Raw genomic sequence first — 22,461 nt, forward strand, 5'->3', positions numbered from 1 at the left:
ACCGCGCACGTCTGCGCAATGACGTCACCACTTTGGCGTCACGACATTGCCCCCCCCCCCCCCCCGCTTACGCCCTCCACCCTGGCGGTGTAGAGGCAGAGGAGGGAGATAGTGGAGGGAGGTAAAGATTGAGAGGTATGGAGGGGGAGAGGGGCAGGGAGGGAGAGGAAGGAGAGACAAACGGAAAGAGGAGAGCGGGGGAACGTGACAAGGCGGTGGGAGAGAGGATTAGGGAGAGGCAAGAGAGATTGAGGCGGGAAATGGAGATGTGGGAATAAGGAGAGGTGAGAGAGAGAGAGAGAAAGAGGGAGAGAGGTAGGGGAGGGAAGTGGGTGAGATACAGTGGAAGGAGGGACGGGAACAGGAGAATTGTGAAACAAATAAGAACAGAGACCAAAGCGAGACATCGAGACGAATTGGGATAAACATTAATGAAAAGGCAAGGGAACGGTGGAGACAGGGCTGTAGAAAATATCAAAATTTTGCTGGTTGGAAGGAACGGACAGACGGTCACGTCCAAAGGACATGCGGGTGCTCGTCTAAATTGTTTTCCAATTGTGAAAATTTTTATATCTGTGCTCAATTTTCATTTTGTTTCCAATTCATCCAAAACATTGAGAACATATCCCACATACAAAGTGAGTGAATGTCATTGCAACCTGACCTGGCCAGGGAGAAAGCATGTCTCTGTGAGGAAAGCATTGGTAATTTCTCATTACAATAAGTTGGGACACATCTGCCTACATTTTTATAATATACACAAACTCATTATTTATTGTTGTGCATCATCATGGGTAAAACCATGTATAATGTCTCCATATATATGTACACAAAATAGTCCATCATCCTATTGGCTTTCAAGACTCGTATCATCAAGCAGCATTAATTTTGTTTAAGCAAGCAAACTCGTTTCGACATTCTGGAGCACATCAGCTTGTCAAATAAACGCCACTGAGTTACCAGATGTTATTGAGATGTTTCAACTACGTAATGAAGTATAAAAAATCTCGTTGAAATATAGAAACTATATATAGGCTGATGTGTTTAAACTTGGAATGAGTGTTCATATGTATTGCTGCCTCACGTGTTAATTGGTCACATCTGTCTTGGCAGGGGAGTTGAACAGGGATCCAACGGACATTTCGATTGTTGAATTATATTTACTATTAAAACTATATATATATAATTTTACTCGGTGAGGCCCCCTGCGCTATATAGCTCTTTATCAGAAGCAACCTGGCCATAAATGATAGCTCAACGAAGTGGCTTATCATGTGCAAATTTATAGCAACCAAATATTCTAAACGTATGCATCTAAATGTGGATGGAAAAACCGGAGGACCCGGAGCAATATCTACACGACCACGGGTGGAACATGTAAACTCCAAATACACAGCAGGCGTCAGGGTCGGGATCGAACCCACGACCTCCTGTATACCAGGCGAGGTAGTGAACATCTCACCACCGTGCATGCGTAAACACAAGAAGTGTGTCACTTAAGCACAACCAACTCGATGGGCTCTCACGGACCTGAGACTCCAAATCCTCTTTCCATTTTCTGTGCTTTTTGTTTGGCTCAGAGGCTCACATGATGCACACTGGCGGCAGATTAATGGACCAATAACACACTGCAGAGGGCTTCTCCTGTTTATTTCCTAAGCAGAGAGATCTGTTTATTGTGATTGCCAGCCAGGAGCTGTTTTTAGGTTAACGGAGCAAGTGGCCTAATTGTTATTTATTACTGCATAGAACTTAAAAGCGAAGATATAACAGAACATGGCCAACCCACGCTAGCCAGATGTAAGACATCTGGATAACGTGGCAGAATGGGCCAATTTCTAGAGAGGCTTTCGAAAGCTCCCTCTCGTGGAGGTCCTTCCACCAAAGTGGCTTAAGAAGTAAGTAAAGTAAATTGCAGTGCTGCACCTCGACTTCTTACAAATATTGCATATGCATAATGATAATGTAGAGGGCCCATATAGGGTGTGGGTATTCATGTAAGCAATGAGTAGTACTGCATATACTTAGACATGCTTATCTATAACGTTTTATGACCACAAATCACATTTCCCAAGCAAAGAATCCACTGTTTTCTAAGAAGTGAGATGGACAGAGATATAATATCTTAAACTTCCAAGAAAAATCCCAACAGCATGAAATTTTTGTCTTCAGCAAAATATAGTTTTCACCAACATGAGGATGTGTAGTTTGGCTACAAAAATGATGATTTGTTTTGACTGCGCAACTGCTTATTACTAGGACGTCGCATACTCTGACTGAACTCAGAAAGGGTGGCTGCCCCAATTGGCTGTTTAGAAACTTCATCACGTGGTATCCGAAACTTTGCTCAGGGTTTAAAATGCCATTTATATAGAGGCTGGCCCAGCAAGGCAGATATATGATGTTTACATTTGCACTGGAGAAAGACCAAGAGGTGGTAGGGGAGTTCAAAATTGCTCGCAGCTGTTTTGTTGTGATCGCAAACACAACGTTGATATGTTTTCGAATAAATAAAAACTTACTTGGGAAAATTTCATTTGAGGTTCAAAACGTATCTACTTTAGTATTACACGTATATTAACATTCATTTTAACCGGTCATATTAAATCAGACATAAAAAAAAACACAGAAGGTGGCCTCCGATAATTTTGATTTGATATCTCACAACGGTCACTCTTGGGCAGTGTTTGTTTTTTTTTTTAAATCGCCCTGCTAACTGCAGTCGGCGAGCAAAGGCCACACAAGCACGCCGATGCATGGGGGTGAGCGGCAGTCTTGGAGTCGTCATGGCAAGTCAGCATTCCAGCCCTGCACCCGGGTCCTCTCTGATGCTACTGATGCGCCTGCTGTTGCTCCTGCGCCAAACGTGGGCGGCGGTGGCGGTTGCGACCCCGTCGGAACTCCGGCAGAAGGCGCCCGGTGCCCTGTGTACCCACTACGTTTGTCCTCCCGGAGGTCGTGCCGTGCGGCCGCGATCTCGCCTGGCTCGGCCGGGATGCTCTCCGGCTCACGCAGGAGACGCCGGTGGCACGCGCGCTTCAGCGGCTGGAGAGAGCCGTGGAGGAGAACACCAATGCCCTGCAGGAGGTGAGACCCACCCGCCCAGCGTCCACTCGCTGGTCTCCTCCGCCGTGTTCGTCGTGTAAATGTTTCCTGTACGATACGTTGAACTTCTTTCGCACCGTACGTAGTCAACCAGTGCTAATCGGACTTGCGGGGGAAGGACAATAAACTTAACACAAAAATCAGGTCTACATTAATAGCGTTTAATCGATATTTAAAAGTGCACAGCTCCAGTGGATTCCGAATATCGGAACAAAGAGCGTTCCAGACGGCCGCCACGTCTGAATGCGTTGTTCTAAGAACGACGAACGGGTCGAGTCTGCTTTACATCTGGTGGTTTGATGACCCATGTGTGTGTTTACAGTGTATAAACATCACAGCCGTAGGTTTAACACGTAGGTTTTCGCGACCAACATCATCCATAATACACAAATTAGTTTTCAATGGAGATTTAAAAGCGCGCAGCTTAAGTGACTTCCTAATATCCAAATATTTGTTTATACCCACGGCCTGGGCTGTAATAACGGAGAGGGTTTATGGGCTGCAGCCAGGGGCCTCATGTTATCTGGCCCCCAAAGTTTGTACACATATATACTCACATATATACTGCTTTACAATGGTGGGAATGCAATATTCTTTTACTGTGGGGAATTCTCTAGGTAATTTGCTCAATAAACCCATAGCACCACGATGTGGATTCATGCCAGTTGTGGGTTGAAATACAAATGAAACTCGGTACTTGTTGATTCTATATTGGCAGAGATGCACACGCAATAATAAGAGCAACTCACCATTTGTCAATATTTGTGATGAAGAACAGCCATTGCCCAAATGTTCACTTATTTTTCCCTTTTAAGGCAGTGTTATTGATGAATGTGTCGGGTATTTGAAATTAAAATAGGTTTGTTCGTTTTAACTTTGATGTAGTTTCATAATATATCACATTCGAAAACTAGAACTGAAATACCCAAGGTAAAATTGCAATGGGTCATTTTGCTTCGGGTACGGGTGGTGGTGGTAAGCACAGTAAAGGCGAGGAATTTTAGATAAACACGTGGCCTCTAAAACTATCACTCGCCACAAGCCCCCCTCAAACATAATCTGGCCCTTGCCATGGCCATTTATTGTCCGTGATCAATTGTAGATGGCCATGTGAAATGTATGATTCAGCACAGGTACCAGCAAAAGATGGTGATGTGCTTGTTTTGTTTTCATTGTATTACTTACGTTATTTATTACATTGCATTTCAATGAGATGGTGCTTTTTGAATTGCGATAATGACGCTGTATACATCACATTGTTTAATCGAGCAAAGCTGGCAAAACCGTTATTGTTAGCAATTTTGCCAAAATGTACAGGGCCGGATTTAATAGTAGCAATTCTAAGTGTGCAAATAAAAATTATATATTCCACGTGTTTGAAACATGTGCTGATGTACTTAACATTCGTAAAATAAAACTACACCAGCATCAAAGCACAAGAGACCACATGTTCTATTGAATAGATTATACACATTTGTGCCAACTGTAAGTTATGTCAGTCAATTGCAACATGGCATTTATACATCAAATAACTTTCTTTAAAATGAGCACTTCAAACATGTTAAGGCCACTAAGCCACATTTCTCTCTTGCAATTTTCTTATTCCAGATTTACCTTCTTGTTTTAAATTTGATAGTTCAATATCAGCAACAGGTTAGCAACTTTGCGTGAGCTGGAAAACTTTTTCATACATTGGCTTGTATAAAATGAGCCAGGTTTTAGGTAATAAAGCTATATTGTTTCAAACAGACCTGCGATCAATACATGCGGACAGGATTCCATTTGAGCTGTACGCTGAAGAGTAACAAGTCATGAAAAAATAAGAATAAGTTTTACACTTTCTGGCAATAAAACAGGAGGTGTTAAGATGTTCAAACACCAAATAGAAAGATTTTCCAAGGAATCATGTCTGCATTAACCACACGTACTTGTGGTGAACGTGCAAACTAAACATTCTCTGGTAATATATGGGCATTGTCTTTGAAACGGATTGGTCTACACCAGAGACAGCCTTCTTCAGGGTCTAGTCTCACCAGGGTCAGACCAGAGAATGCCAAAAAGCGAACAGCACAAAGACGATGCCACTTTCAGGGCATTTATAGCTCGGGGTGAGCAGCCAGAAAATGGGACCTTTTTGTCAGTATCAAAGTATGAAAACATAACAATAGGTTTTTACCCTTTCTGGCAATAAAACAAGCGTGAAGATGTTCAACCACCAAACAGAAACCTTTTGCAAGGAATCATTCCTGGCAAAAAGGTCCCATTTAGTAACAAGTCAGTGAGTGTCTCTCCTAGAACAGCTCCTCTGATTGGGAGATTAGATTAAACGGGAACCGCCAGGGAGCACATCAATCAACTGGCTGTATTTGCTGCTGGCATGTAACCACTCTCTCAGACCTCTCTTCTGTTTACCACATACTGTATATCTAAACGTGACGATATGTATTGCTTCTGAACAAAACATGTGAATCGTAGCGAACGTACTGTTTGATAGGTGTAGTGTCTGTGCCGCTGACGCAGTGGCGAGTACATTGCACTACGTACCCAACTACCCGATTTTAATCCTTGGCTATGGGTACCATCAGACCGCACCTCCGATTAGCACGGTGGGCTACATACCCTGCGATAGAAGTTCAACATACACACTGGCGGAGCCAGTGGGGGGTGGGGTGGTACGTGCCCCCCCCCCCCCCCCCCCCAGTGATCCAATCGAAATCCCTAATTTCGATCGGATCATTGGGGTTTATTAGTAATAAATCGGCATTTTGCAACCCACACTGCCACTGTGTAGCATATTGTTACATGCCAAGGACTCTATGAGATGATAGGACAATAGTCTGAGTCCATTATTGGCAATAAGTAACGGAAAAGCGGTTATACATGACTCACATAATTGTGCGCAGTTGCGTATACAGGACACGACTTCCCTGAAGGCATCAACACCTTCAGCGAGCGCGATGCCGATCACACAACGCGGTTCGAATTCGACCCTCGATCGATGGCTGCACCATCGCCGCACATGCGTCGGAATAAAAAGCAAGGGACAAGTCCTTACTTAGTAACAACTCCTTACTTACTAACAACTCCTCTATCATTTTCATTGCTGGAGGGGTTGCCCCCCCCTACCTGAAAATCCTGGCTCCGCCATTGAACTTACATACATCAGTTGCGATTAATATCACTAGCGAGACGTCGTACTCATATTCTAAATGTTGTGGGTTTACTCTCCAACACACAGGTCTGCTGCAGGAGTAACTAGTTGGCACGTTTGGTTTACGTGACAAACCTTACTAGTTGGCTGTGTTGGGTGGTGGTGGGTTAACGACACAACGATATTTACGCGATCAAACCCCAAAAAATCCCCCTTTATTATGAATTCAAAAACCCAGAATACAAAGTAGATTTTCAAAAAGAGGGGCAACCCCCCACCCCCCACCCCTCAGCATGTCACGTTTAATAAACTCGGCGCAATACACCGTCAACATTTGGGATAGATCGGGTCGTCTGTGGATTGCTGCCCTACGGTTTTTGGGGTAATGATCGGGAGCAGTGTATTCAAGGGGGTGGGGGAGAAGGGGGAGGGGGGTGGGAACCTGCCGATCTCCTGTTATACATCTCCTCTTAACTCCGCATTTGCGATTCGGACAGCTATAAGAAACACAAGAACCTGCTGTGTTGTTTTGTTGGAAACTCGAAGTAAAGTCTCGATTCATTTTGTCGTCAGTTATTGCGAAATCTAACAGGCGCTGATTGGGCACTTCCACGAAAATATTCGGACGGAAAAAAAGTGAGCAGCGACAGCAGTGAAAATGTGTGTAAAGTACGGCTGACGTCTCATTTTCAAGGACAACATTTATTTTGCGGGCAAACGGCGCTGTTATACGTCAACTTGTTGATACACGACCACATTGGTGGATGGTGATTTCTACCTTCCAGTATTTTCAAGTTCATAAAAATGAGAATTCGATCGGTTTGAGGAATAGACCAGTAATACACACAAATTGTGTCGACCTACAACATTATTTTCTCTCTCAATATATACCCGTAAAGGGGAAAAAAAAACTACAATTTTAATCACGAAATATCGCGATATTGTTTACAAGAGCTGGTGTGTATAGAATACCTAATGTAAATATGTCGTGTGTTACTGACGCAATATGTACACAACGTGGTAACGTTATACGTACCTTTTTGTGGGCCATATTGAAAATACTCTTTGTTTTTTTTCGGTAAAGTCACGTAAGTAAAAAATAAAATAAAATAATTTATTAAAAAAAATTGTAATTTAATTTTATTCGATTTTTTTACCTACGTGACTTTACCGAAAAAAAACCCCAAAGAGTGATTTTTATTTTTATTTTATTTTTATTTTGGATGTTTTACTTACGTGACTTAACCGAAAAAACCTAAGAATATGAATCTTTGCAGTCACGAAAGCTTCAAATCTAGAATTAACCCCAAAGAGTATGAATCCTTGCAGTCACGAAAGCTTCAAATCTAGAACATATTGAAAATGTCATATTCTGCAGAATACATATACAGTACAGGATTTAAATGTTCTCAAGCAATATGACTGTAGTAATTTGACTAAATTAGGCAAATGTTCCCACTTTGAAATTCAATTAATTAAGCGTTTGCCAAATAATACACGTAAATATTTTAAAAGCTGAACATAACTGCTTTGCCAATTAGAGCTGGAATTTACAATTGTATTTCATGGTACATTGTCATCGCTGGAAGCGTGTACATGATGGCAAAACAATGAAGCTGCAAAACTGTTTTGTTAAAATGTCTTGTCAAAGCTGATGCATAAATGAATTATATTATACACCAGGACATGGATTGTGTTTGGTTGTTGAAGAATGTTGTCAAATGGAGGTAATGCAATGCTGCGAAATGTCAAATGTTGTTTATCTTTTTGTCATTGTCTCCGTAAGCAAACACATTTTACGGTACTATCTCTCACTGGTCGAGGTCTGAACGTCAATATAAATATATATCTTTCCATCCACATTTACAAAAATATATATATAATAATGAGATATTGATGACTTCAAAATTCATGGTGTAACCATTTTCCCCCCGGCACTTCAATGAATTGTCTTTAATCAGGTTCACAGTTTGTTTAAATAATCAATTGTTATTTTAACATCGTAGTGAATGTAATGGCATCTCGTGGCTCGATGGGTCACATGAACTCATTACATTTGGTATGTACAAATAAAAAAGCATCAATTACAAACGCATATGATTCATTATTACACCTCGACAACCCATTTGCAGCTCCGAGAACGGCCGGAACAGACAATGCAAGTTACTCTGGTGGTGGAAAGTTTAATTGCCCCAATGAATCTGCAATGGTCGCAGTGCCAAGTTCTGATTCAGAATGGAATCCATCACTGAATTCCCACACTGGTTCCCAAACTATAAGAGGCGAGAACACAGACGCGTGATCTATTTACTTAACACGTAATTGGCATATGCGTGTGTGTGCGTGTCGATGTATGAAATCACCATTGCGAAAACACGTGTAATGTACTACGTGCAACACGAAGCTTGAACCCATCACAACTTGGTTGCATGTGACAATCTCTCACGTGTTTTGCTTGTTTATCTCAAGCCTACAACGTATGACCTCAGAGTTGTTCGCCCTGCCGGAGGAAGCCAATGAGCCACCAGGGCCGCCAAAGCATGCTCTCGTGTCCTGTACGTGACTCTGCTACGGCGCAATGTTTCCAGCTCCAGAGCCGCACGTTCGGCCGCGCCAGGGAGGAGGTGCTTGCAGGTTCAGCAACGCGCCGTGCAGAACTGCACCACGGCCATCGTGGAGCTTGGCAGCCGGCTCCTCGGTCAGAACGCGCAGCAAGCCGCCAAGGTGGCTGCGTTACAGCACCAGGTGAAGGGATGCGGAGGAATTATTGTGGTTGTCAGCCCGCACCTGGAGTGTAGCTAGTGTGGGGGCAGGGGGTGCCTTGGCCTCACTGGTGGCCAAAGCTACGAGTTGCGGCCCTCTTGACAACCACCATGAGATGTGTTTTCACTAGCAGTGTAAAATAACAAAAACGTTCATAATTATGTGATATACAGAGTGCTTCAAAAAATGCTAACACTTCCGAGTATTGTTTTTCTTTCGGATAGTCCCATCTAAGTGTTAAACATTTTTTTGAAGCTGCCTGTATAGCCCAGAATCGACCGTACGAGACAAATCAAATAGTGGGGCTCCACCTGGACGATTGTCGCACCCCCTGAGTTGATAATGTAGCTACTACGCCACTGTCCCGCACTGACCAGCATAGTGATGTGTAGTCACAGGGCCAGCATGAGAGATGTGGCGTGAGAATACTTTCATTCGACAGTGGATTTAATGAAGAGGTAAAGGGGACGCCATGCAATTGCCTGGCTCACGCCACTGCTGGCAGAAGGGCTCCCACTATGGGGAGCTCTCTAGATAGCCACGCACAGGGTATTTTGGCCTCGTCTTCCGCGCTGGGTCAGACGTCTCGGAAGAGGTGGAAAGTATCGACGCTTTACCCCACCACTTAACTAGTCATTCGTACTTCTGGGAGATGATTAAAGGTGGGGAGTGGAATTTAAGAGATTTCCCTCGAGTTTCAACTGCCACGTCAGGAGATCGAGCCAGTGACCTCTGGATTGCAGTACCAGTGACCTCTGGATTGCAGTACCAGTGACCTCTGGATTGCAGTACCAGTGACCTCTGGATTGTAAATCCAGTGTGCTGATCTTTAGACCGGGGCATGCATTAAATAAAGGGGTAGTTAAAGAATTTTGTTTAAAAAAAAATCACTATAACCTTCTGTTTACTTAAACTCCTTTTACTGGGTATCAATCGAGAATCAGAATTCTGCGAATGTGCCCCAACGCATGCCGTGAGTGAAATAAAAACAAGTTATTGAGAATGCGCTGCTTGATAATCAAAGGCGACCGCTAGTGGTTTAGATTGTAGATAACTCGTGATGGATTGCTGGGCTCCCTTAAGTTGGGGTATGTGTGTGGTTCAAGAGGTCATGGGGTCAACACAGACACCATTCCACTTCCCTGTATCGTAAACATGGGTCAATAAACAATGCATCTGCTTCTGTCCACTGGTCCAAACGTTCATTGCCTAGGATAGGTTCTGACAGTAATCGACACTGATGTATGTATGATGTATGTATGCTGAACTTCTTTCACACCGTGCGTAGCCAACCGTGCACGTCGGAGGTGTGGTAGATAGCTCACAAATTACGCTTTTGGTCACCCCGTTGGCGAGGGCGTCAGTCGCTGGCTCGTTGTGTCATGCGTCGCAGGTCTCGAGCCACGCTTCAAGGCTGCAGGAGCGGCTCTTGGAAAACTCGCTTGTCACTCAGCAAGTGGAAAGAGCGCTCGGCCAGCAAGCACACGATCTCGACAGATTACAGCGCAGGAATAGGTAAAATACACAAATAACCGTGAATAATGCACAACACGGAACGGATTGGACAGAGTATGTGAATGCGTTTGTACGTATTTATGTATTTGTTTACATGAATGTGTATGACAGAGATTGAAATTCGATGACGGTGCATTTTTCAAGGGGCGTGGTGGTGTGATGGTTTTCACACTACCTACATGGTGATCCATATATACATATCTCGCTGGTTTTTAAATAGCCCACTTACTTTCCTATCAACAGGTGACTTATTATGTGAAATCCATGGCTCCATATCTTGCAGAGGAAACGTTTTTCTTACAGATTTCGTGGGTGCATTATTGGTTGGAAATGTGTAGATGCTTTCAGATAAAACGCTCTTTTCTCCGTAATTTCTCCCAATTCATTATTTCAGTGAGGTATTTATGAACACGTCTCCGTGTATTATGCCATCAGGCTGAATATGATTCCCAGTGATATCGAGCAGCAATATACCTGAAATGTATTTATATAATACCTGAGCTTGGGCTGGATCCCACTCGGGAAACTCAGCCCCAATGAGTGCTTGCAAATGGTGCATCGCTGCTGCCCTAATTAGCCCAACACTGCAGCACGCTGCTCATTAAAGGTACTCGCCAACAGTATTTGCGGTAACAAATTGTTCAACCTTGTAAGCGTGTATTTGGCAAAGGACGTGAACAGCCTTTCGATAGGGCTGACAGCTGGGCTATTGGTCAGCGCACTCCGCTGCGAATCTGGAACCCAAGTTCGATTCTCGGCCACGGATAACATCAGTCGCAAGTGACGTGTCGTCCTTCTTCACGACCCGCGGCAATCAGTATGGTGAAGTCGTCGATGGCCAAACATCTCTCATGGTCTGAGAGGCTATGCAGAGGACCCTCATCCAGCAGTGGATTGACAATGGCCTTTCCGATATTATGAAGGCACTGGCGCTATGCACTTTCAAATCTAGACTGGAGCTAATTTCTTTCGAACTGCTTTTTGTTTTTAGTTTGTGGTCCTTCCCCCCGCACCTCCTATTAGCACGGGTTGCTATGTACGGTGCGAAAGAAGTTCAACATGCATAAATGTACGTGTACATTATGACAGTGGTTCTCAACCTTGTGTGGCTACTGTACCCCTTGTTGAATTCTGTTTCGAACGAGTAGACTGACCTAATATGGTTCTGAGAAGTGAATGTACGAGAAACCATCGTAAATATTGTATCCATTGTAGTTATTTATATTTGCATATTCATGCATAATTATTCACTAACGACTCTCATGTATGATGTAATGTCACACACCCCACCGCCACCCCCCGGTTGAGAACTACCGCTGACTCTGACGCAGAGGCCACGGTTGAAGACCTTCGAGTTGGTGGCTTGCGGCGAGAGACTTTGCTCCATGCTTCCTTCTAGATTTGAAGTTTCGTGACTGCAAGGATTCATATTCTTAGGTTTTTTGCGGTAAAGTCACGTAGGTAAAAATTAAAATTAATAAAAGTCAAATAAAATTTAAATAAAATAAAAATCACGAAGTTTCAGAGGCAACACAAGCTTCTGTCTTCAGGTGGAACCGCCACAGCACGCTTGCTGCATCAAGTAAAAGCGTGGCTGTGGCGGTTCCACCTGAAGACGGAAGCTTGTGTTGCCTCCGAAACGTCGTGATTTTTATTTAATTTTACTTTTATTAATTTAAATTTTTACCTACGTGACTTTACCGAAAAAACCCCAAGAAAATGAATCCTTGCTTCCTCCGCAGCGAGCTGGACGCGGCAGCGGCGACCCTGGAGCGGAGGCAGGAGGGCCGGCTGGCCGGCGCGCACCAGGAGCGGCGTCGCCTGCAGGGGCTCCTCTCGGGGCAGGGCGCCCGCCTGGCGGAGCTGGCGCGCCGGCTGGACGAAGCGGGCGCCGGCCACGGACGACTGCTGCGGCAGCACGCGCAGCTGGAGCGTGGCGTCAGCGTGGCACAGGCGCTCCTCCGCCTCCTCGTCGAGAGCGGAGGTCCTCCCGTTTACATTCGCTTGCATAAGGAGCGCGCAGCGAGCTTGAGCCTTTGATCGTGGGCTGTGCCCGTGCGTGGCCGTGCGAGCGCATTACTCTCCTGCAATGCTATTCCTGGGTTTTATTGCGTTGTCCAGAAGGCGCCGTTTTTGGCTCTCCGAAGGGGTTTCGGCTTGTGCCCACGTGTGTTGTTTGGGCAAGGTTGTCTGACATTGCGCTCAAAGTGCTGGGAGCTTCTTCCTGAAGAAGAATAAGTAGAAGCGCACGCCGGCGCGTGGAAGTGAAATGTCAGACATCGTGCCAAACAGCAGCCGGTAAAACCCACAGATACAACGGGGAGTTCTGCAGCACAGCAGCGACAACCAATGCAATTGTAACGGACGAGCGTATTTGATATTGAAAACACAGCAGCAATGTGTGCACTGTCTGCTGTCCTGGTGAGCAAAGCCATAGGCACGTGCTCCCGTTTCTTCTCGCGTTTTGCTGGGTTCTTCCCGTGCCATGTTCTTCCCTTGTTTTCGCGCGAATCGTTATTTATGTGACTATGCTGGCAACCTGAAGATCATCTTGCAAGGGAACAGAGTGTGGTCCTCGCAATGTGCATGATGTTGTTGCTCACAGTAGAGCCACGGGCGTCACATTTTGCTTTCAGAGCACATCGTCAGCTTAACTCACGCACGAACATTGGACGTTTTTTTCACATCGAAAATGAAAAATTACAAGCAAGAACATTTTGATTGACTACAAAAAATTCTTCCACTGACCAACACGCCATCTTCACAGTATTTGTATTCAATGGCTTAGTGTACTGGCACTGAAGATGTGTTATATAAGCTATCTATCTATACGACGAATGCAGCAAAATACATATGTAAACAGATGTGAGTATGTGTGTGTTGCAACACACACACACTCACACTTGCGTATTATAGATTGGAATTTACGATGACTCTTGGCCCAGCCTGTCACCCCACCAGCAAGGGGGGTTTCAGGTGACCGAGAACAGTGAATTTCTTTAGGGTGCCTTGTTTGTGGATGTCGGGCTGTTTAATGTCTCACCGGCCCAGTCGCCTGACGTGGCCTCTTTATAGAGGGAGCCCTCCTTGGGTTAAATGCCACGCTCAGTTCTGTGCCTTTATAATGGAGGTTGTTTAGGTCTCGATGGCGTAAACATAAATGTGTTATTAACCCGACACAGCCAATTAGTAAAGTTTGGAACGTTAACAAAACATGCCAATTGGTTACTACTTCAGCACAACGGTGTGTAGGAGAGTAAAGCCACAACATTTACAATTTGAGCACGACGTTTTGCCGGTGATTACAACAAGCTTCATCAGGCGATTTGCCTCAAGTAGTAACTAATTGGCACGTTTTGTTTACGTGATAAAACCTTACTAATTGGGTGTGTCGGGTAGTGGCGAGTTAACAACACATTTATATTTACGTGATATAATAATTTTTTTTTTTATTTTGGATAATATTGATCGCGAAAGCCTACGTGATAAACGTATGTGCCTTTCTAGAAAGCAATAATTTTACAATTTAAAAAACGCCTTTTAAAGTTATTGGCGTGTAAGGCAGATACTATAGCTACATTAGTAAATAATACACGTCCAAATATGTCAGTTATGAAGCAATCGTCTACTCTAAAATAATTACACAGTATTTCTGACAATTAAGACATGTGTACGTGCATGGAAAAATAGCAACATCAGCATGTTTAGATGCTCTCAGGAAATCTAGCAATTATTCATATTTGGCAGTTCCCTAACCTTCTGTAAAATGTGAACGTTTTACACAAATCAGATATAATAACTTTTAATTCACAAATGCAGTGCTATAGCCTAACCTGATATTGGCAGCATGCTGGGAGAACACAAATAAATGAATATGCTTCTGCGTAAGCTTCCAGAAAAGGGAAGGAGCACAATTAGGCAGTGTTTTTTTGTACAGCTGCCTTTCTGTACAGCTGGGTTGTAAAGTGATTGGACAGGCGAAGGGATAATTGGGTTACAACTTTTGCCGGTTTCTTTTGCCCTTTGCAGTGAAAAGGTACAGCCAGCAACTCACACGTCAGGTGGGACTGCTGCATCTGTTCCGTATTAAAACAAAACAACTCCCGTTAATGACCATGCTAAATGCTCTCCGTGTCTTATGCGTTATTGGAAGGATTTCAAAAGCCTAAAATAAATGGCTAAGCAGATGGCATGAAAGTGAATTCGAGTGCTTGTGTGCCTTGGATTTTGCTGACATTAAACAAAATGTATTTGCTGCATGTTAAATAATCATAATTCCAAAGGAAAGCAGTTTATAAATGAACACAATTCTCACGCAAGTGAATCGTAGGGTTCCCATGAGCAAAATAAAATAGGCCTCTAAGTTATTTTGAGTTTGTTACATTTGAAAGTGTCCGAGACATGTTAAATGTTGTTTATAGTGCCTTGTTCAGTCAATGTATTTTCTTTCACAGATTTTCAGTGAAACACATGTGTACGATAATAATCAAATTTTGTATTCATATAAGCTGGGAATGTTAAAGTAAAACCTATGATTTAGCACGTGTGAAATTATATGCAGCACGTTAAAGATTTAACTCATCTTTTAGTAAAATCTAACTTGAAAAAGACTTTTATTTCATGTGTCACTATGAAAAAAACACCCCATCGTTAATTTATATACATCAGCAGAGAGCTAATCAGCCAGATGGTGAGGGTAAAGCGTGCAACTCGCAATTGGAAGGTTGCGAGTTCAAATCCTGGTTGGGAGTTACCGCAGCCCATCATCCCGCTGGGGTCAATAAAATAGGAACCCTTTCCGTGGGGAAGTCAACAGGGGTTGTTCTACGGATAGACTCGCCCGCCACCGCAGGGACGTGAAATTTCCACCACTTGCTCAGGGCTGGAAAGAGCAGATGAGCACCACCTCAATGCTCAGGAAATTACTTGAACAGTTTTTTTAAAGTCTTATAACAACATTTAATAAATCATTCAATCTAACTGCTATTGAAAGCACCTACATGAAGACTAATGTGTAATCTATGTTTGGCGATATTACGTGCCAGCATGCCATTTCTTATTCGGCTGTTTCGCAGATCACGTGTTGCATTGTCGGTGCCTGTCATCTCGTGTCCGTCTAACGAGGTCACCGTACTTCGGCAGGCAACGAGCTCCGGGCCGGTGATTGCGGAGAGATTCTACGCTCGGGAGGCACGGTCAGCGGAGTGTACACCATCCGGGTGGCCAACGCCAGCCGTCCTGTGAAGGTTTGTGAGAAGACCAAAAAAAATAATGTCTTGAATAATAATATAAAAATGAAAAAAATCTGGAACAGGAAATTACGTGTTCCTAACCCGTTTCTAAAAGACATCTCTGTCACGGGGGGCAATTGTACACTCAGGTAATTAGCACGGCCCATTTCCACACGAAGGGATTCATCGTAACCGCATCCACGTTAACGAATGGAACAGACTGGTGGAGCATGATTTCCTCTTTGACTCCTATACAGGGTGCTTCAATTTTTGTTTTACACTTATGAGGGACTATCGTTTTTGATGGAAAAAGGACGGACAATACACCGTGACAAATGTCATGTTAATAGCTTCAAAAAGTCAGTCTCCACTTGTTCGCCATCATTGTCAACACGTGCCTGGAATCTTCTGCAGGTAGTCTCCAGAGCCCGGAGGCACATTTCTTGTGGTGTTGTTGCAAATTCTCAGAAGTGTTAACATTTTTTTGAAGCACCCTGTATACACTCTGGTTCTTTCGGTAACGTCACGTAGGTAGAAAAATAAAATAAAAAATTATTTTTCACGACGTTTCGATCGCAACATAAGCGGTCGTCCTCAGGCGGAAAATAATAATCCAGCAGTGGAACTGCCTGGGGACGACCGCTGGTGTTGCGATCGAAACGTCGTGATTTATTATTTAGTATTTTATTTATCTACCTACGTGACATTACCGAAATAACCAAAGAGTATGGATTCCTGCATTCACGAAAGCTTCAAATCAACCCTGTATATATATTACTTTCATCCCTCTTACCAGAAACTAAAGCACTGACCAGTGGAGAGTTACTTAGCAGCGCGCTGTCGGCGGGAGTGTTCACCCGGTGTTTGCGTTTTCGCCGATGTGGATTGCACAAAGCTTCCCAAAGCACAAAAGCTGGCCACTGTACAATGCAGGGCCCGTCTAACAATAGTTTCAGAGCGAATCCGACGGGAGCCAAATTCCCTCGTTATGTGGTGGCAACGTGGTTCTATTGTAAGCAAACGAACGTGCGCAAAACAAATTTCAGTGCAGATTTCACCTGCATAAATACATATAAATACGCGCAATTTATATGCGTAAGCTGCAAGGATTATGGCTGACCATGCCACACCACACAGGGACCACACGGCTGAAATGATTGCATTTGCTTTTTAAATGCAACCAACGCGTTCTATATCAGGGCAAACAATGATGCTCCTCCTGATCTCATTACTAGATTATCATCCAGTGTGATTGTCCTGCTTAGAATAAAATCATACGTTTGTGCATTCGATGTATTACGATTTGGATTCATGTAAATGCAATTATGATGTAAGCTATATAAGCATTTGCTTTGATGATATCAGTGAGTCTAAATATAGCTAATGGTTCCAATTTAATGTTTACCAAGGCAAAATCGTAGTTATGTATTGCTATGCTGTTGCAATCCACGTTCTCACCCTGAAGAGATTCCTCAAGATGCCTAGGGCCAAATCAACCTGATCTTGGAAGCTAATCATGCTTCAGCCTGGTTAGTACTTGACTGGGAAACTGTTTGGAATGAACAGGCATTATACGCTTGGACTTATAGGTAGTCAGGCGACAGAAGTGGAGCAATGTATTCTTGAACCTATCTCATATGAATGGGTCTATGTTCTGGCACTCCAGTCTTCTCAACGTGTCAAAAACGTATTTGTGACCAAAACTCTGAAAAAAACGTCAACGAAGGCTTTCATGGATTAACGACCTCATCATTCTTATTGGCCGGCTAACTCGATGATTGTTGTTCTGTCGTCGGGCTGTTGTTACTTGTGAGCATCTCCCTTACCTTACCACGTGTCTCTCAGGTGTACTGCGACATGGACACGAGTGGCGGGGGGTGGACTGTGATTCAACGCCGGCAAGATGGGTCGGTAGACTTCCACCGCTCGTGGCAAGAGTACAAATTGGTGAGAGGATATCGTTTAGAAGAGAAGATGCCTACGCAATTCGCAACCGGTCACAAAACTCTTCAAAAAATTTAATCAAACGCCTGCCTTGAGTTTTGTTCTTAAATGGCTCATTTGTTTCAGTTTAGTGATTATTTTTTTTCTTCTTCCCAGCAATTATGACGGAGAAATGTGACCTGAGATGGCCCCTTTTTGAACCATCAATTATATTTAAAGCGATAATTACTGTGGCTAATACAGCTCCTTCTCAGTAAATCAAATGAGCTTAACTGACATTGAATAAAAATGATTTTGTGCCCAACCATTTATATGTGCTGTACCAGGATGACAGAGGTCTATTTTAATTATGTTGGAGCGACTCCTGCAACTGTAATTTTTGGTTTCTTTGGCTTTGACCTTTACAAGCGCTTGGGTCAGTGGCTATGTATGTGGTGGCTTTTTGGGATTTATTTTGACAAGGAGAGGCTATGGAATGGATGGACCCAAAGGGTGGCGTTAAGAATGTTGGCCACAAGATCGATTGTGATCCGTGATTACGTTCGTGCAGCAGTGATGAAGCTGTACTATGCATCACAATGCTCCTCACCCCGTCTCTCAGGGTTAGGAGCAGTAGGTGGATTAGGAGCAGTATGATGCATAGTGTATTAGTGATGAAGTTGCACTGTGTATGATACTCCTCCTAACTATCCTCTCGATCATACCCCGAATATATATTTTCACCACAGCAGTTGGCAGTAATATAGATGCGCACACTGTTAACAAGACTATTTCCACCACCATAATTATCCGCTACTGTCATACGACTGAATACATAATGTATTAATGTTTTATCCACGGGCCCCAATTCACAGCTGCTGTAAAAGTATATATATTTTTAGATTTAGCTTTTGTTACAATAAATATCGCCACCTCTACACAACGACAAAAAAATTGCTGAAATCATAGCGATAAGTAGTGGCAGTAAGGCAGATGAGTAAAGGGTTCTACTGTCTGCATACACACTCAACACGTTCATCAAAAGCACCGCTTTTAGGAACAAATATATATTATATACAATGGGTGACATTTCAGGCAATGCGCCTCCTTCATATTTACTACTGCTGCTTCGGTGTTCAGAATTGCTTTATACAGCTCGCCTGAGTGTTTTCACGGTGTACTCCGTGTTGTTTGGCATGATGTCGGATATTTTGCTCCACGTGCTCAAAGCTTCTTCACAAATTGAGGCTCTCTGGAACTGGATAAGAGAAATGATTTTTTTTTCAAATCATTACTGTAATGATATTTTCTTTATCAGTATTCTGTAACTTTGTTGCTGTGTAATGTGCCCCACAAATACCGATTACTGCCTGGGTGAATTCCTGTTTCTTAATTCCTGGTTAACGTTTCTGAAATACAGATGATGATAATGACATAACAGCAAACCAACCGTGAAATACAGTATTTAAATATTATAACAAGTGCACACTCTATTTGGAGTATTTGTTTAACGGCTTGCTCACAAGACTGCTCGGCTTTCACGAAAGGGTCCATCTCTATGGTATTTGGCCTACTCTTCCATGCTGGCAAGACTTCTTGGAAGACGTAGGAGTACCCACTCTTTATCCCACAATGCGCGTTCTAACTGTTTGACTGGTTCAGTTTATTTTTGCACGTGAATGCATTTCACACTTATGATTTACGCTAAATGAGTAGTGATCCAATTTTAGACTCTCGTTCCTAACCGCTGTTTCAAACTGCTCTGTGCTCTGTGTTGCTAACCGCGGGCCCAAAGGGCTTTGGGCTGCCGTCTGGCGAGCACTGGCTGGGCAACGAGCTGATTCACCAACTAAGCAGCAACAAACGGAGCCAGCTGAGGATCATCCTGTGGGACTGGAAAGGACATTCTGCATATGCTCACTACAGCGACTTCCAGCTCGCCGGCGAGAGACAGAACTACAGGTGGCTATGCACAAATCCCGTGACCGAATCGCCCACAATGCACCCAAGAGATCTCATCAGATCTTGGAAGCTAAGTAGGTTTGAGCCTGGATAAGCGTTTGGATGGGCGACCCACACCATGTGCAAAAGACAGGTGTAGGATGTGTTGTGAGCCGGAGAGGACAGTGCAGCCAAATCCATTGCTTGACCCCACCACCTTTACCAACTCACACTCACCAACGTGGTTGAAGTCTGGCCAAATTGCTTTCACAGCTCGCAAGCCCACCCCCCACGGCCCATCCTGGCTCCTCCCCCCCACCTTAACCTCTATATATTCTCGTGTCTCTTAGAGCTCTCTTCACTTGATACAGTAATTTTGCTGCGTGGGTTCCACCGGAAGACGGAAGCTTGTGTTGCCTCCGAAACGTCGTGATTTAATTTATTAAAATTTTTTACTTACGTGACTTTACCGAAAAAACCAAAGAGTATGAATCCTTGCGGTCACGAAAATTTCAAATCTAGAATTCATGGTACAGCCATTATCTAGCAGTGTAATGATAAAGAGCTGTAATTTATGAAATGTTATATTTTTCACGTAATATTAACAATGTAATTTGTTTCTTCAAGAAGGCCTCACTGAATCTGAAGACGATTTCTTTGGAGGGTCTTGCATTAGGATGTTCGCAAATCAATAAGCGCAAAGCTTCGTGTGGGAGGAAACTAGAGTATCCATATAAAGCTGGCACATAGAAGGAGAAAACAATCAGAGGTTGGATTTACTGCATTTGCTGTGATATCATCTCCTGGCCACCTTGCAATACATTGGGTTTGGTTGTCTTACAATGTGTGTGATCTACCAATAATTGACTGTTTAAAGATAAAAAAGCCGATACAATTATATGGGAGATATATTGGAGATTGTACGAGATTATAATTGAAGACAAAGGACAATCTCATTTAAAGAGTGTCCTAGATTCATGTTTTTCTATCTCCGTATGCTGCCAGCTCATATTCTACGCCTTTGTAACATAGTAAAATTAAACTACAGTAGTATTTTACAGCAAACACACCACAAGCGATAGCTAACACAGCAACACTTTTGGAATGACGGTCTCATTGGTCAAGTCTAAAATACTAAAATACTGTTTTGTCAAGATTATAGGGCGCTCCAGAAAGTAAGACTCAACCGAACGTTTTTTTTTCCTCGCTTCAATACAGTTATACAAATCTGGTCACACACCAATACCCATACAGCTATTCACCACTAAGTCATGGTGATGTCACCACGGCGCCTGTGCCAGGCCAGGTGCACTTAGAGGCTACGTGAAGTGTCGAAGGCTCGCTGACAGGAGGCCACGGGACAGACCCAGGTGCCATAGGTTGGCTGACTGAGATGACTGGCAGATGCACCAGCTGTAACCCCTACTGTGCCAACTCGCTGTATTTTATCCACCCAGCGCTCCGCTCGTTGTTGTGAGCATCGCTCCTCTTGCCCTCCGTTGTTGTTGGAGGGTGACTGCCTCCAACTGCCCAGGAGTGTACGTCACGAGCCTCCTCCACAGATGCCGATCTTGGTTACATACGCACACAAGAAAGACAAAGATCCCCCGTATAGCCTGAACAGACTGTTGGGGCAAGTACTGTTAGCGAGTACCTTTGAAAGCTGGCACGGCACACGAGGGGGTGGGTGGGCCAACACCACGCCCGGCCGCCTTTGTCTCCCGAGTGGCGATATTTACACATCGCACCAGGTACTCATTTGAGGCTGAGTCGACCTAGGGGAGGCCCAGGACCGGTTCAAATAATCGTCACTGGGTGTTGGCCGTGAGCGGGAATCGAATTCGGGTCGCCGGGTTTGTAGCGCAGCGTAGCGCTAACCGCTACACTACCCCCCCCCCACACACGCACACACAACATGCACACGCAGATTACCGGATTATAATCATACGCACCTCAACATTTTACCATTAAAATACAGGGGGACAAAAAGTGCGTCTTAAAATCTGGAGCATACGCGAATCCCCATTTGTGTTTACGTCTTGGGAGCAGTTCTGTGTTTGCTGGTTAGCGCAGACGGGCACTGCTAGGAGGATTGCATATCTGCCCTTACTCAGAGCTGCCAAAACAAATGTTTGCACATCTGGGAGCATTTACGACCACTGACCCTGACGGGCACCGGGACCCTCACAATGTACGGGGCTGCCAAGAGCCCATATGCCCGCCCATGGCAGACACACACAGTCTGTCGGTAATGCGTGAAAGGGGGCAATTGCCATAGCTGGTAGCTTAGCTCCTACCGATGCTGCTGAGTGCTTCTGCAAGTGCAAATTGCACGAGTGAGCGTTGTGTTTTTTTTATAGGTCACTTTCCTTCGTCGATAAATCAAGTTTCAGGATGCATTGTACATGCGCCTTCTATATCAGCGATATCCATTGATGTTATCCAAGGACACCACTGAATCAGAATCTCTGTTTAGACTGGAGTTATGAAGCTATTTTCTACAGATGTCCAACTGAGCAAATTCTTTCTCATCCTCTCCACAAAATCACAGATCGTGAGAGGCCAATCCATAGACCGTGGGAAGAATCACAGGTCAATCAGACCCACTGAATAATACTACTTGTAGAAAGTAGGCCTATGGATAAAACAAATTCTGGACATCTGTGAGAACTATTGGACATCTGTGAAAAAGAGCGTTTTAGCTCATCGGATTCCTCCAGTATAAATACATATTTGCTGGATGTAAAGTTCGACTAAATACAGTTGTCAAAAGGTGTAAATGCAATTAATTAAATTTGCGGCATTTTCAAACTGCGAAAAATACCGAATTGA

General features: G+C 43.8%; 1 pseudogene; it reads left to right on the top strand.

The window, feature by feature from the left end:
* Nucleotides 1-2,259: 2,259 nt before the first annotated feature.
* Nucleotides 2,260-22,461, top strand: part of LOC133344057 (angiopoietin-4-like) — a 29,397-nt pseudogene continuing 9,195 nt past the window's right edge.

This window comes from Lethenteron reissneri, chromosome 19 (genome assembly GCF_015708825.2).
Source record: "Lethenteron reissneri isolate LAM-NWPU_2019-01 chromosome 19, ASM1570882v1, whole genome shotgun sequence".
Classification (NCBI taxonomy): domain Eukaryota; kingdom Metazoa; phylum Chordata; class Hyperoartia; order Petromyzontiformes; family Petromyzontidae; genus Lethenteron; species Lethenteron reissneri.